At 42.1% G+C, this 17,483-nt stretch overlaps 1 long non-coding RNA gene across 1 annotated transcript in view; it reads left to right on the forward strand.

Annotated features, from left to right (window-relative positions):
- Positions 1-333: 333 nt before the first annotated feature.
- LOC309526020 overlaps positions 334-17,483 on the forward strand; it is a 37,642-nt gene continuing 20,492 nt past the window's right edge. Inside the window, exons 1-2 of the long non-coding RNA XR_014216624.1 lie at positions 334-474; positions 1,351-1,491. This is a non-coding gene — a long non-coding RNA (uncharacterized lncRNA). The remainder of the gene's footprint in view (positions 475-1,350; positions 1,492-17,483) is intronic.

Genomic DNA, 17,483 nt, shown 5'->3' on the forward strand with positions numbered 1-17,483 from the left:
GCGTGGCTCTGGCTGACTCCATAAAAGAGCAGAGTCAGGAAGCTATTTTCTCTGAGAGCCAGTGTGGTGTAGTGGTTAAGAGCGATAGTCTCGTAATCTGGGGAACCGGGTTTGCGTCTCCACTCCTCCACATGCAGCTGCTGGGTAACCTTGGGCCAGTCACACTTCTTTGAAGTCTCTCAGCCCCACTCACCTCACAGAGTGTTTGTTGTGGGGGAGGAAGGGAAAGGAGAATGTTAGCCGCTTTGAGACTCCTTAAAGGGAGTGAAAGGCGGGATATCAAATCCAAACTCTTCTTCTTCTTCTTTCTTGATCTCTTGCTTGCTGCTCGTACTGCCACGCTGCTCTCCTGCAGCCATTTTGTTCTCTTAATGTGATTTTGTTGTTCAATCTCCATATGTGATGAACTCACTGTTTGTTTGTGTAACTACTAAGAGAAGCCTGCCTTTCAGGGATCAAATCATGAACTGAAATGTGAGTTAAACTTTTTATTACTTTACTTTAAGAGGCATTAAAGGGGACACCAGGAAATAATCTTAACTAAGAGATTCAAGTGAATCTGCAAACTAGCTTCCAGCTGTATTGAAGGGAATCTGCTCTGCTACATCACCTACTAGTGTGAGTGAAGGAAGGATAATACTTATTCAATATATCCTTTCCTACTACAGTGGACTCTCGGGTTACGTTACCTTCGGGTAACGTAATCTTCAGGTTGTGAATGCGGCAAACCCGGAAGTTGGTTTGCCGCTTGCGCGTGCGCAGAAATGCTCTGTGCGCTTCGCACATGTGTAGAAGTACTCTGTGGCACTGCGTGCGTGTGCAGAAGCAGTCCTCCAGTTACAAAATTTTCAGGATATGGTCGGGCCTCCGGAATGGATCCTGTTCTTAACCAGAGGTACCACTGTATCTTTAACATTCCCACTGTCATCATCAAAATGGAAGCCTATCCTATTTGTAAAGTTTAATCTGGATTTCCTGATTCCGTACTAAGGAAAATGTGGTAAGTGAAAATACATTTGCAGTTTACTGCTGGTATGGAAGCTCATTAGCACGTTTTCCTGTCAAATCTGTAATGATGTTTCAGTGGGTGGCCTCTAACACAGCACCACTCCTTCCGTTTGCTCCTCACTTGAATACATTGAGGCCATTTTGTTTCCAGCAGCCAAACAATACAATCTAGCCTAGTAGTTCTGCCCTATAGTATTACCAATCATCAAGCTATACCAACCAAAGCAAAACACCCTTTTGTCTGTTTATTTTATTTATTCCATGGGAGTCTCGCTTTCTTTGTAGCGATTAAATGTAAAGCAGCAGCAAGAGTTTACTTAACCATCTCTTTGTCTTGCCCAGAGGTGATGAAATGCAGTTTAAAAGACAACAGGGTTGAAGCCAAATCAGAGGGAAAGCGATCTTACGCCATTCTGCAAGCGGAAGACTTAAAGGAACATCTGGTTAAAGGATGCTGAGATCTGGCATTTTGTGCCTTCCAAAGTAAGGACCTTGGAAGGAGCCGCTCTTTTGCTAACCAACAGTTGCATTAATGTTCAGGGGCTTTATTATCAAACCTCTTTGCTTGTGTAGCAAATGCATCTTCCTTTTTAATTTGTCAAGATATCATTAGACCCATTAATTTCAGTGGGTCTACTCTGAGTAAAATACCACCCTGTGCGGTACTTCCTTTAGAGAGAGATCACTGTTTCCCAGCACAATCTGCAATATGTTGTATTTTGGAAAATCTGGGCCATTCTTTCACAAGAAAACATGTTAATTGTTGTTGTGACACCAAAGGATGTTGTAGGTGGTGGTGTCCTTGGCTAGGGTGCAAGCAAACCTTTGGGAATAAGGGTTTACTAATCTGTAAACTCACTGCAGCTTCCACACACAACACTATGTAAGCCACACCAATTAGCTAATTGTTGGTGCTTGCAAAGTGCTGTTCATGTGGCTTTGCAAACTGTGCCAGTCTCAGGGATACCTACAAAGCCCCTTTGAACTCAGCTGCCTCACACCTCTATCTGCTTCACACTTGATGTCATATATCTGAGGCAGGTGGCCAGAAAATGCACACAAGCTAAATGGGGATGGGGGTGGGAAATTATGCCAGTGGGCCAGAGTTTCTTTAATTTCTAATGAAATGGAACTTTGAGTGTTACCAATAGCACTACAGACAATATCAGGTACTCTTCTTTCTTCTTCTTTGGCAATCTCTCGTAGCTGAGTAAGATCATCTTCCATGAACATAGTTTTAACAGTGAGTCCTAAGTGACTGTGGAGGCCAATTCTAGATCCACACCTCCTTCCACAGTGGGGACATAGGTTTCCAGGTGGGAGCTGATCATGGTGAGGGTTTGCCAAACGTGCCTTCCTCTTAGCTTGTTTTTCCTTTGATTTTGAGCATCTTCAAAGTCCACGAAACCTTTGGTAAATGCTGTTCTCCAATTGGAGCACTTGCAAGCCAGTGTTTCCCAATTGTCAGTGCTTATACTGCAATTTTTAGATTTGCTTTGAGTCTTCAAACCTTTTTTGTTGACCACCAGCATTACGCTTTCCATTTTTTAGTTTGGAATAGAGTAGTTGCTATAACTGCACAATGTGCATTTGATATCAAATGCTGCCAAACGATATGAATTGCTGCTGCATTTTAACTCTCAGATATTGTCACCCTGGTTTATCTGAGGGAAGATTCTACAGCTTCTTATCAGTCGATCATCATTCCACCCTTCTTAGTGCTTTTCTCCTGGCACTTTCCTAACCATAAAATACCTGCTTCTTCCTGAAAGTGGATTTGTTGCGACAGAGAGCCCACTCTGTAGACAAGCCCAGCTATTTTCTCAGCTTCTCCTTAACTTTGCTTGTCAAGGCCACATCCTTTGTGTGGCAGCATTACTAGCCTTGCTGAGCCACATCCCTGCATGCAGGTTCAGGTTCAGTGAATCCTTTTGGATCACAGACCTTCCAATATTTCCCCAATGCCCAGTAGCATTTATTTGAAATGAATCATGCAGGAGTGGCTCAACAGTTTGATACGATCAGGATGGGAATGGGGTGGGGGGAACCGCAGCTTAAGTTATCAGATGCAGAGCAAGAATTTATGCTAGGTAGGAAAACCCCGCTTGCCATAACTGTGGGGCATGAGTGTCTGGGAAAGAACTTCTCCTAGACTCAGGGCACAGGTGTGGGTGTCAAGGTCCCTGCCAGAGCACCTGGGCATTGATTTGTGTTCAATATATGAGCTTATCGTCTTGATTATCATTTTTTTTGTCAATTGCTGTTTCCTTGGAATAGCTCTGAGAGTCACAGCTGCCAATGCAGTTTCCTGAGAACACCCTGTGTCCCTGTTCTGCATATCACATTGCCTGCAGGTGGTGTCTGATGGGAATAAACAACAGCAGTGGCACTGCCATACTCCCACTCTTGGCTACTTTAAGTCTCTTCCACACTAGCTCTGTTTTCTGGGATTACCCTTTCTTCACTCAAAAGTTATGGAGAATTCCAGATGACTTGTTGGCAAATCATTATACGTATGTCAGTTGTCCTGTATGTTTGATTTGTGGCTTTGTTGTTGTTGTTGTTGCTGCTGCTATAAAGCAAAATTGCCTGGTGCCTAGCACTAGGTAAAGGTAAAGGGACCCCTGACTATTAGGTCCTGTCATGGCTGATTCTGGGGTTGCGGCGCTCATCTCGCTTTATTGGCCGAGGGAGCCGGTGTACAGCTTCCGGGTCATGTGGCCAGCATGACTAAGCCACTTCTGGCAAACCAGAGCAGTGCACGGAAATGCTGTTTACCTTCCTGCCGGAGCAGTACCTATTTATCTACTTATACTTGATGTGCTTTCGAACTGCTAGGTTGGCAGGAGCAGGGACTGAGCAATGGCAGCTCACCCCATCACGGGGATTTGAACCGCTGAACTTCTGATTGGCAAGTCCTAGGCTCTGTGGTTTAACCCACAGCACCATGCTACTGAGGCCTTTAAAGGCTATTGAGTCTTCCATCAAAAATTTTCCATTTACAGGCTGAGTCAGTTTTCTTGCTTCCTGTTCAGTATAGCTGTGGGGATTCCTTATGGGCAGAGCAATCTAAACCTCCAATCTGCTGTTCTAGAAAGAGTTTGGATGAAACAGAGGTGCCCCTCTCTCTCCAGTTCTGCTTAGCTGTGCTCCATCACTCTGGAATGTCCATGCGTGCCTAAAATGCAGGCAGAAGCTACTGTTGGCAAGATCTCTATGGGCAGTAGCTGGTGTGTACCTCCAAAATGGGGCATTTGAGGAGCAAAGAAGAGGAGGAGATGGGCTGTCCAAGGACCTGCTGGATCCTAAGCTGGTCCAGCTACCAATGGGCCCAATTTGGGCCTCTCTGCTGTGCACCTGTCTGGATCTGGGGCAGCAAAGATCCAGAGCTTTTCCTGTCCCCAGTTTCTGCTTTGGCTGGCATAAGGAATGGTTCTCCTCCAGATGCAGTGATGTCTCCACCATTAGGTTCTTCTGCTGTTGCTTAGCAGGAGTTTCGACTTCTCTGCTCATCAGCTTCTGTTCCCCAGAGCTTTGCTATTTTGCTATAAAAAGAAAACAAGAACAAATAACGAAAGGTAACCCCAAATGTAAAGCAAGAAAAAATAATAGCAATGAAAGGAAACCACTACTTTAGGTCTCTCCCGCTTTGGGAATAACAAGCTGAATGGATAAGGGGAAGTTTAGGGACAATACATCACTAATCCTCCAGCCATGCTGAACAGGAAGCCATAAATGAGTTATTGTCATACCAGAAAAGGGTTACTATAACACTATAATCCACACACCTGTGTGATGCTTTTCTCCATTGGGGGTGTTCCCATACAGGAGAAGCTGGAAGAATCAGCTTCTGGACCAAGGGAGTCAATTTTGTGCAAACTGTAATGTTTCTTAAGGGGGGGGGAATCCATTTTAAAATATGGGACTCAAATGTGGGAAAATGGGAGCATTTAGATAACACTGAAATGGATTTTCCAGAATAAGTAAATGGGTTAAATGCATGCTGTTTCCATCAGATTCTTTTCATCATCAAGTGCTAAAAGTGTTTACATTTGGGGAAAAAATGAAAAGTGACTTTTGCATTTTTGTAATAAAGAAACAACATATTTCTGCCACATAAAGTTGCCATATTTTTTCTTCTGAATCCCTTCGGGCACATTCGGAATTCCTTTTCTCCAAGAATGGGCAGCCTTCCTTTCTTTTCTTTTCTTTTCTTTTCTTTTCTTTTCTTTTCTATAATTTTTATTAAATTTCTTTTCTCATAACAAATATCCAGTAACATTGCTAAACATACATTTTCCAATTCCCCCCTTCCCTGTTGACTTCCCTCAACTACCATTTCTGGTTTGTTACATCAGATGATACATTCTGCTGTTTGTATACTATATTATGTTATCACATTGTTATACTTCTTGTTCTCAGTAAATAAAATTGTAAATGTTTATTTAAATCCTGCCAATGAGACCATTTCTTTTTGTTGTTTGTGCAAATATTGTAAAAGGTTCCCATTCTTTTTCAAAGTCCCTATTGTCCTTTTCATGTAGTTTGTCCGTTAATTTTGCAAGCTCTGCATAATTCATCAACTTTTCCTGCCATTGTGCTTTCGATGGTACTTCTCCAGTCTTCCAATTTTGAGCTATTAAGATTCTTGTCACTGTTGTAGCATACATAAATAATGTCCGTTTTGCTTTCGGCAATTGTTGTCTTAAAACTGCTAATGAAAAAGCTTCTGGTTTTTTAACGAATGTCATTTTAAATAATTTTTTAAAATGTTTCCTTTTTAATCCTTCCTTTTCTGTCCTTTGGTATCTCAAGCGGCATTCATCTTGCGAATTCACACTTAATCCCTCCCCCTTTTCCATCACCATGGCTATGCCATATAGATGCATGCACAGTACAAGCCACAATTCCCATTCAATGTTCTAATGCAGGTGTCAGCAGCTCTGCATCTTCATGCACAAATTGACTCTGGTGGAATCTCTTCAGGCTTTGCACTCCCACATTTCAAGCAACAGATCAAGAGAATAGCATTCTCCTTCCACCTGTGCAATTCTGGCTGGATGACATGCCTAGCACCATGTCCCAGTATGCTACAGTAGTTGTACGCTCACTTGCACAATCTCCTGTCTGGCATTGTGATCACTGCAGACCCCTCTTGAAGTAAACCGAGATGGAGGCCTCAGAATGAAATAGCTGGTGCTATTAGTGCTTTGCAGAAAGGAAGAGCTGGGCATGTTACTACAGTTCCCTCCCTTTGCCACTTGCAAAATTGACACTCACGTACAAGACAGGCAGCAGAAACCTCAAAACAAACCAGGACTCGTTGGGGAGGTGAGATAGAAACAGGGAAACATGAATGGTGTGTGTGTGTGTGTGTGTGTGTGTGTGAGAGAGAGAGAGAGAGAGAGAGAGAGAGAGAATCTCCTGCTAGGTCCACAACTTAATACCAACAGGTTGGCCCTGTCACTGTTACCTGGTTTTTGTAACCCTTTCTACTCATAAGAACATGCTCACATAAACTGTGCATTAAAAAGGTACGTCAAGGTGCGTTAGTGGTTCAGGGGCCTAAAGGAGATGCTCTCAGATCATGATTTAATAGCCTTGGGAGTTTATCCAGTAACAATTGCCTTCTGTGGATTATGCCACCCAGCGTGCAGCTTTGACTGGCTTCCCTCTCAAACTCCTCCTACCCTAAAGCGTTTTCTCCAAATCAGACCCCAGATTCACCTTTTGTGTGTGTAGAACGGATGAAGGATTGCATCCTGCAGAATCAAGTATGAACTTGCAGGGGAGGACAGAAAGAGAGATAAGGGCCAATAAAATATGTAAAATGGAAGTTGTTCTGCAGTTCCTAAAGTTCAAGCAGGAAAGGTGATCCAATGCAGAATGTGATGCCTTAGCTAGCAATGCTAGATTCTTTTGGGCATCCCCATCTGAATTAATGCTGAAGGAAGGGGCTCTCAGCTGGACGTATTACAGATGGAAAATAATATTGATTCAATAATATGTGCCTCTTCTGGTAGTCAAATTGCACATTAGCACAACTGGACCTTCACTGGGATAATGTTAAATATTTTGCAATGAATGATAACCTTTTCTTTTAATATGAGTCTGTTATTTGTTCCTCCAGTCTTAGGTAATGTAGTGCTTAAATAACATGCAATTACTCCAGGGAACCTTTTTAGGAACAATGAAAGTACTGCTGGATATTTAGTGATCATGTGTCTTCTTCACCGCATCTAGAAATCTTTGGAATTTCCTAAATACTGAACCTTCCAAAACTCTGTCCCCAAATTAAAACCACAAATTTTGGGAGGCTGTTTTACATCTTATTCCAGGCAAGGAAAACACACTGGTACCAGTCTAGAGAAATCTGTGTTCCTTTGTTTTCAATGGCATTGAAGTGTGACTAACTTTTTTTGGACAGATGCCACCTCAGGACAGTGCATAATTTACACACTGTGTTGTTTGAGACGGTATGTACTGGCTGTGCAACTCCTGACTTGTTCCAGAAATGCGGTTTAGTCTGTGAGAAAGTCACAGAGAAACTGGATCCATTGCCTTGGTCTGCCTTAGCTGATCTGCCCATTATACAGAATGTGGTGGTGAACTGAGATATTAAAATTCTGGACTGCACCATTTCATTCTGCTCTCTCTGTGTGTTTGGAATTCCCCAGATGCAGTAAAAGAGCTTACCAGGGAGAAAGGTTTTTTGTGTCCTAGTTTATTGCACTCAGGGAGGAGGTTTCCACAAATTCACCCTCAGTGGAATTCTGAGACAGTGCAGAATTCTATCAACTCTTTTCTGTAGAACAAGACTCACAATCTGTACTTTGAATATTGGGGGAAGGCTAGAGAAAAGCATGGGAGAAAGGAATACCTATGGCTATGCCTATGTTCAGAGCTTGTGTCCTCATCATCTCTTTCTTATGGGGTGTTTCTGTGTCTCCCCGGTAGCCATTCATCCATCCCAATTCCAATGTGTTTCCCCATCACTTTCCAAACCACAAAAGCCCTTTGTTGTTTTTTAAAGTGGATTTGTTGTACTAGGACAACAGAAAGCTTTAATCCACTTTAATTGTGCAAACCTTAAGTCTGAATAACTCCCAGAAAATACTGACAGTTTGGAGACGCCCTCCCTTGCCTTTGCTATACTACCTTGTATAGTGTACACTACCCTGATCGGGGGAAAGATAAACAAGGTTTATACTAACTTGTTGGAGAGAAATTGGACTCAGTTTGCATTTAAAGGTGAACCTACCTAATTTGCTCTTTCCAAAACAAGATGTGAACTGAAACACTGCCTTTCTTCAAAATTTGCACTTCTCTGAATTTTGCAATGATGTTCTCTGGCCAATTATTGTGTGTACTAGTGAAAATGACAACTTTGCAAACTGATGTAGCAATATGGAGAAGTGAATTTAAGATTAGGAAAGGGAGAAATGGAGAGAAACTGAAATTGATATGTACCCATCCTTAACTACGTTGACATTTCACCCCCCCCCTTTCTTTGCTAAATTTTTCTCATTAGCTTTTAGGGAAAGCTGTGGGCTTTGTCACGTGAGATGGGGTGCTGTTGTCATTCCCCCCCCTTGCCATTTATGTCAGGTACATTTGCTAAATATGAAAAGCAATGAAATGCTAATTTAACAAAAAGGAAAGGAAAAAGAAAGGGTTGCAGGGGTCGGGACAGTGCAGTGCGTGTTATTCCTTCAGCTCTCTGTATAGGTTGCTGGAATGTTGGCATTGAGTGTGTGCCTTTGTCAGGAATGTACCTGCCAGCTTGGCCAGCTTCATTCTGTATTGGGGAGACAGGATCTCTACAACTTTGCTAGTGCACGTCAGTGTGTTGTAGGAGTGGAATGCCGTATCACAGCCTTCACCAACCTGGCGCTGTCCAGATGATTAGGGCTACAGCTCCCACCAGCCCTGGTCGGTGCTGACTGGGGCTGATGGGAGTTGTGGTCCAAAACGTCTGGAGGGCATCGGGATGGCAAAGGCTTTCGTCCATGATTTATTGTCACAAAGCCAGTCAGAAAAACACACAGTTAAAAGCTGGAGTTGACTCTTTATGAGCAAAACACGGTATTCACAGACTTGGCTAAGTTTCAGGCATAATGAGCCCAGCAGCTCATGCCCTGTGGGTCCTACTCCCTGAAATCAGTTGCAGAGACTAAAAGCCCCCCCCTGCCAGTTTTCTGTGTCTTCTCCTCCTCTTTGGGGCTACTTGCAAGCAACCTGAGACTGCGCCTGCATGCAGCCTGTCTTTGCTACTCCCATTTCATGCCTCTTTTGGTTCTTGGAGTTGGCAGGGAGGGGCGCTTGTCATAGCAGGAGGGCAAGACACTCATGACTCTTCACCAGCCTACTCATCTCTGCCTCTTGGCTTCCCTCCTCCCACTATCCTGCTCCAGCTTCTGCCTCTGGTTCTGGGCTTCTCTCTGCCACAGACTCTCCCGGCTCACTTAGCCCTGTTACCCCTTCAGCTTCCAACACCTCCTCTGCTCGGTCTTCTCCAAGCCTTCTTCCCTTGGTGGTTCCTCACCCCATCTGGGTCCTCCCACCATTGCTGAGTGTCCAACCAGTCCTATGAAATCTAAGTGCATAATGTGTGTATTCTGTATGGGAAAAGAAGCCTTTAACTGAAAGGTAATATTGAGATGGGAAGGTGCCAGAATACACAGTGGAGCTTGTGTGAGTTGTCTAATGCCACAGTATGAACTTCTTCCTGTTCAAGTTGTGTGTTTTGTCTGATTCCCATCCCCACCCCTGGCTGGAAAGTGATAAGGCTCTGTGAGAGGCAGCCAAACAGCCTCATACGTGTCCTCCAACAGCTGTCAGGTAGGAATTCTCTTACTGTATTGTTGTAGTTCCAGTTGTGCAATATTGGGGCAGTAACCGTTAAGCAAACCTGCAGTGCCTGAGCAAATAGGAGAATTGAGTAACCGGAGATAATAACTTCAAGGCCGCTTATTCTTCATGCAACACTGTGAAGTGTGACATACCCTGAAATGTGTTCTTTATGATTCAAAGATATTTTAATATTGTTTTATTGAGCTTATGAATCAGATCCTGGCTCTGTATCCCTCACATTGCCGGAAGGGCAAGATTATGGGTCTGCTAAACTTTATGCGTTTTTGTATTTCTGACTATTGAAGCAGAGAATACAAAACTGAAATACGCTGTTCTCTAATAATCTCCATCTGGCAAAATGGCCCTTAGAGGCAGCTCCTTTCCTGTATCATTATGCTGTGAATTAGGATAGGAGTGGGTGGCAATGTTATGTGGGAGTGCAGTTTAGATCTTTCCAGCTTTAGAATGAGGATGCTGAAGTTAAGATGTTGAAGTCTAAGAACCTAACAGCCCTGCAATTTTTCAATTGACTTGCCTACAATCCAAAACAAAGCACCACCTTTTGGAAATTCCCTCCAGGCATCAATTCCACCTTTGAAACCACAGTAATTTCCAAGAAAATCTGAACATATGGCAGCCCTACCAACCAGATGCTTGTAGCAGGCCCACAGACTGAACCTGAGAGCAACAATGCTCTCCTCACATAGCATTCCCAGCCACTGGGATTCAGAGGCATACTGCCTCCAACAGTGCAGACAGAATATAGTCCTTGTGACTAGCATACCATTCAACATTTTTCTGATTAAAATGGTCATGTCCTAAGTAATAATAATAATAATAATAATAATAATAATAATAATAATAATTAATACTTTTATTATTTATATGCCAGCTATTAAACATTTAAAAAACTGCCTTCAGGTGTCTTCTAAAGGTTGTACACTTACTTATTTCCTTGGCTCGGGGGTCGCATACACTACTATGACAGCCTTATCCTCCATGAAATTGCCTCACCCCCTTTTAAAGCCAAATGCGTGGCCATCACTCCATCCTGTGGGATTTAGGCCCCGTTCATTGCTGCTGTGGCAGGGTCATTACTGTGCACAATACAATTTGCACATGGTAAGACTGCTGTAGTTGTAGCAGTAAGCAAGCGGAAACCACACGAGTCTCTCAGATTGTGTGATTGTGTAGCATCACAATGACATTCGTCAGGGCACATGGGCAGGAGAAATCATGGGATCAGGACAATGCACAGGGTTACCCCCAAAGTGGGTAAGTTACCTCTACAAATATGGAGTCTCAGCTACATAGAAATGGGGCGCTGAGTGAGTAGTCATAGCAGTATAGTGGTAATCTGCGAATAATTTCCCCATTTCTTGACAACCTAACTACTTATATTAGGTTACTTAGCTTACTTAGTCATGAGCTCTACTAGTTTCAATGCCAGTCTTTTCACAATAAAAAAATTCCTTCGAGTAGCACCTTAGAGAGCAACTAAGTCTGTTATTGGTATGAGCTTTCGTGTGCATGCACACTTCTTCAGATACCAAGCTCATACCAATAACAAACTTAGTTGCTCTCTAAGGTGCTACTCGAAGGGATTTTTAAATTTTGTTTTGACCACGGCAGACCAACACGGCTACCTACCTGTAACTAGTCTTTTCACACTTCATTTAACTACCTGGAGTGTCTTACTTGTCCCATGGTTATTGGCAAGCATGTCTCCCATGTTAGTTTCAAAGCAATCATGGTTTGAAACTGCGGTAATGTGCATCAATGTATTATAAATATATCATTTAAAATAATAACAACAATTTATTATTTATACCCCGCCCATCTGGCTGGGTTTCCCCAGTCACTCTGGGCAGCAATCAACAGAATATTAAAACAGAATAAAACATCAAACATTAAAAAATTCCCTAATCAGGGCTGCCTTCAGATGTCTTCTAAAAGTCAGTTGTTTATTTCCTTGACATCTGATGGGAGGGCGTTCTACCAGGTGGGTGCCACCACCGAGAAGGCTAAGTAAAACTTGCTGCAGGTTTCCTGCTATGAAATAAAACTAAAGAAATATATTTGTGTACACACACACACACACACACACAAATATACTGCAGTGGAAGCTAGTTTTGAAGCAGACTTTTTTGCACACAAATCAGGCTACTAATACTCTGTATGTAGTACATAGACTAGTATGGGGAACATATCATTTTTTAAACTACAGAGCATTCATTCAGTGGGAGTACTCTGTGGGAGTAGGAAATTACGTATGTGGGTTTCCTTTTGCAGAAAGTCAGCAGTTCCAAGGATTTTCTTTTCCAGGTAGAAAACAATTCATTAACAGGATACACATTATAAAGGGATTATGAGTAAATGCATTTTTATATAATACTGAGAGAATGTGACAGAGGCTTCAATGAACGTCGTAACGTTTACTCAAGCTGTCTCCATGTTTTGCAACAAGTAGGCACAAGGTGAGGTTTGTGGCAAACTTATCTTAGAAGCATCAGTGATGAAATGATAATTAACTGGCCAACCTTCACAGAAGCCGACCGAGACAAAATACAAGCATTCTGATCCGTCAAGGATTACCCACATGTGGAAACAGGCTTCTGCACGTGGATCCCCTGTGTGAAAGCGGTGTGGTTGAGGTACGAGGCAATTTGGAATTTCCATTCCAGCTGAAAAACTTGGACTAAGCGGCTAAGGGCTTCACTTGGAACAACAGCACACCATTGCAGAGTCAGAGCAAAAGTATAGCTATCAAGCTTCTGTTTATTTATTGCCTTGCCTTTTCTTCAAGAAGTTCAAGGAAGTGCATACATGGTTATCTGCACCAATTTTGTCTTCACAACAACCCTGCTAGATGGGCTAAGCTGAGAGGTAGTGACAGGCCGGAGCTTCATGGCTGAGTAGGGATATAAACCCGACTCTCCCCATTCCTAATCCAACACTCTAACCATTGCACTGCACTGTCTGCCTTCCTGATAAAGAACTGACAGAGTAAGTGTAGTGTAGTAACTAGACTGCCAGATTGGGAAGGCCTGAATTCACATCTCTACTTAGCAATGAAGCCTGTGGGAATCTCTTATACAAGTTGCTGTAAGGTTGGTGTAAGGGGAAAAATGAGGAAAAGGAACTTTCAAGGTTAGCTCTTTGAGGCAGTAAGTCAGCCTTATGTGAGGAACAGAAAATTGTATGTCATCCCCTAGTTGTAACATCTGTGCTGACATTACTGAACACCTGTTGGGTGTGAATGCAATGTGGAAGGTACCAAATCCAATCTCACCACCAATCCAGGCAAGTGATTGGCACTGTCAAAGCTGTCTGAGCCAGACATCAGTTAAGGGGATATATTTACATGAAACTTTTGAAAATGAGACCAGTATAATCTTTCCCCCTTATCCTCTGTCAGTCAACTAAATATCCTCCGTCACTAAGCTAAACATTGCTACATCAACCAGGTGGAGGACAGTGTTAATTCCCTCCCTCAAATGGTCCCTTTTCTATATTTCCATATCCCAAGTTGCATTCTGACAATCTCTCGGTTGTCTTGCTCCTTTAACTACCTGTGCATTATTATTTCTTAAACTCAGGCGTGGTTGCTAACATCTAGTTCACCCCAAGTTCTTGGATAAATATGCATTCTCTGTAACAAGCAAACGCCTGCACCCAAATCTATGCACTATGCTCATCATCAGTGATATGCGGGCAGTTTCTCAAAATAAATGTTTACGTCAATATGGTTTTATAAATTATCCGTGCTCAGTTATACGTACCTTGATCCAATGACAACGAACTGTGGTTTGTTGTGAGAAGAACGTGCTGCAACAAGCTTCAGATCTGAGGAATCCTTCTTTCCCCTGCAACATGTATGAAAAGTAACTTCTGTTCAGAGTTTGTAACAAACAGCATTTCATTAGAATACCAAAATTGTGGTTGGTGCAAACCGTTATTAGGGAGGGAGTGTTGATGGCTGGAAATCTTTTATTAAGATTTTTCATAATATAGTAAGATTACAACTACTACAGAAAATACAAATCAAATAAGTAAAATCTTCTCTTAAAAGTAATTATTGGTCCTTACTACCCACTGGGGACAGTAGCTCCTTTCTCATTCCAGCCTTTCACCCTTGGAGACTGACATTTTCCAGGATCCTCCCTCAACCATCTACCTCGCTGATGAATATACAATCTCTCGACTTTAACAAATGCCCCAGACATAGGACTCTAAAGAAGGAAGGAAGAAAAAGAAACTAAGAAGAGAAACAGAAAAAAGAAAGAAAGTGGCAATAGAAAGAAAGAAAGGAAAAAGAGAGTGAGAAAAAGAAGAATGAAAAAGAAACATCAGCAAAAGATACAAAAGGAAAACTTTCAATTTTCTATCTACCTATTACATTAAACAACAAATAAATGATTATTTTAAACATTCGGTCCATGCTAACATCCATCGTCTTCACTCCCCCCCCCGAAAAGTTCAAGGTAGGTTTCCTAATTGTTAGTTACCGTACCTCCATTAATTCTCACCACCATTACTTAGTATTGAATAATAAATTCTTCCACCCATGTCCATTTAAAACCTCCACTGGGATCACATGTTAGGCCAGTATTTCATATTTTCTCTCTTTCATTATGTATCCACTAGTTCATGTGCAGTTCCCTATGTTTAGTTCCATTTCCTGTTGTATTTCCAGGAAATCAGAAAATCAAACCAGGATCAAAGTATGGATTAACATCAAGTTTTTGAAACTAAGCATGATTTGTACAAAACAAAGTTTCTTGTATTCGGATAAAGTGGGAAACTGGTCTGTAATAGAACCATGATTGGACACTTTACATCTCCACTCATGCACGAGGGAAAGAAATGGGGAAGGGAGCATGCAATCCTGAGGTTCATTGCAGTAGATTCCACTATGATTGTTACATTGCCTGAATGCATTCAGTGATCCTTGCAAATACAGGAGTCCTGGTGCTCTTTCAGTGGCATTGGCAAGGGCTTAAAATTGCCCTTTCCAATAATAGGGACAGTTCTGTGTATGAAGGGAATGTAATCACAGAACTGCCCTCTCCATAGAAGTTAATTGCAGAAAGGCTACTTTCTAAGGAGCCCCATCTGTGAAGTCGACATGGCACTCTGTAGCAGAGATCAGCAACATGGTGAGGGTTCATTGCAACTGGAAATGAAATGACCATGTTGATGTGCAGGTGTATAACTCTAGAAACGGTACAGACTTTAAGAGAACTCTACAAACACACACACACACACACACACACACACACACACACCCAAAGCAGGCTCGACTTGTTTCCTGATTTGTTCAGGCTTTTCATGTCTCAAAAGTGATAATTAAAATTATGTTTGAATGTTCTTTTGTCTCAGGTGTATGACATCTCACTAATATTTCAGAGGTTTGTGTGTGGCATAGCTGTATACCGGAGGACATTTCAAAAGTAGGAGGAAGCAGAACTCTTCAGTTGCTAGTTATGAGATTCCCAGGAAATGCTAGACTTCTATGTAGCTGGCAACTGTTTTTTAAAAAAAACAACAACAAAAAACCAAGACCATTTCTGGGCTTTTAATAGTGGAAATGTAGGAAATGGGTGAAGCCGTTTGTGCCAGAGAAAACTTCACCTGTGAAATAGGCTCCTGTCATTTTACAAGTTTAAAAGTTTGACATCTCTAGAGTGAGATAGTGTATTACCAGTTGCATGTATGTATATTGCTTAGATGTGTGTACCATTTACAAGATTCAACTTGTATCTGTATCTGTAGCTTTGAGAAGCAGCCTGATGTTTCAGAGCTGCTCTGTGTCTTTCGCATTTGGGTCATCATTCAAGGCTGAATTAGATAATTTGAAATGGAGCTCTTTCCACCACCACCCCTCAGTAAAATGAGGGAATATAAAACAGACATGACGTTATTGACAGACATAGAAGAGATTTAAAAACAAACAGACAAAGAAAAAGTCTATAACTTCATTACTTGTCAGAATGGGATGCAAGTTTCAGGCACTGTTACTCCTCCTGAGGGAATGAAGCTTGCAAAATTTTGGGATTAGAGCTGCTGCTTTCACTCTTTTGCAAGAACAGACTTTACTGTTTTGGGGAGAATACAGTGAGAATCATAGCCTGAGGTAGAGTTGGAGGGAAAAGCATGGATCCCTAAGAAAGACCTGGATAGGTGAAATGTCACTCTCCACAAGAAGAATGGTCATTGGTAGGGAGTGGAGTTCTGGCTCCTGCTTACAGATTTCTGGGATCCCTGGGATGGATTGATGCCTTCCTTACATAGGGATCAATCCCTTACTTACCTAAGGGAAGGGGCTCATGGAAAACAGCATAAATCCTCAGACTGGAGTGAGTGATATGTCACCCTCCCAGCAATGACACTTCCCCCCCCCCAATGGTCATTGTTGAAGGCTGGGGTTTTGCCACCCCAGTGGGTTTTTGGGATACAATGAAAACCTCTCAATTGACTTTCATAGGATAATAATAATAATAATAATAATAATAATAATAATAATAATAATAAATAATAATAATATTTATTTATACCCCACCTATCTGGCTTGGTTTCCCCAGCCACTCTGGGCAGCTCCCAACAGAATATTAAAAACACGATAAAACACCAAACGTTAAAAAGTTCCCTAAACAGGGCTGCTTTCAAATGTCTTCTAAAAGTCACATAGCTTTTTATTTCCTTGACATCTGATGGGAGGGTGTTCCACAGGGCGGGCAACACTACTGAGAAGGCTCTCTGCTTGAGAAGGCATGGATCTGCATGAAAAACAAAAACCATTTTTAATCCCTCCCCCCCCAAATCTCTGTAACTGAAGTTCCCTGAAGAAAATAAGACACTGTGATTGAGAGCTGTCTATCAAAATGAAGGATTCCCTCTCTTTCCTTGCTCATACTCCAATCATTTCCCCAAACAGCTTGGTTTATTTTCAGAGCAGAGGATGCAAAAGCAGGTCACAGTGAAAATTCTTGGACAACTGAAGCCACTGAGCTACTCATGAGCTTAAGCTGTTCCTGATCTTGTTATTGGCGTACTCTGACTTCAGAACTGGAGAACCTTCACCAATTTGCCTCATAATTTGGGGCCCACACAGAGTCAATGTACACCCCTATATTGCTTAGGCTGGAAAAATGGTATTGACAGGAAGCCATGCTGGCATCTGTTAGGCTGGAGAGAAACAAGTCTGTTTAGGAAGACAGCCAAATAATATAATGGGGTATACTCAATGCTAGTCCTACTTGGAGTAGGTCCGTTGGAGTTAATGAACACGACTCTATGTACGACTGCCATTGGCTGCAACCCAATGTTTTCATCCCACTCCAGCCAAAACCTTTTAAAAAAAAAACCTTCCCAAAGACAAATACAGTTAACCTCAAATGTATGATTTCAAATGTTTTAAATAAAAGCTGAGACCGGCAAGATCAGAATTAATCTACCTGGATGAAAGCTGAAATACTGCCACTAATCCTCAACCTGGCATACAGGCATCAACTTGGTGTGCGTAGACTTAATCCAGATCAAAGAAAACCCTCAGAGCTGCGTTTGCTCTCTGAGACTCGCACTCCCCACCCAAAAATGAGATCTTCCAGATGGAAACATTC

This window comes from Podarcis vaucheri (assembly GCF_965113315.1).
Source record: "Podarcis vaucheri genome assembly, chromosome: 2".
In the NCBI taxonomy this organism is placed as follows: domain Eukaryota; kingdom Metazoa; phylum Chordata; class Lepidosauria; order Squamata; family Lacertidae; genus Podarcis; species Podarcis vaucheri.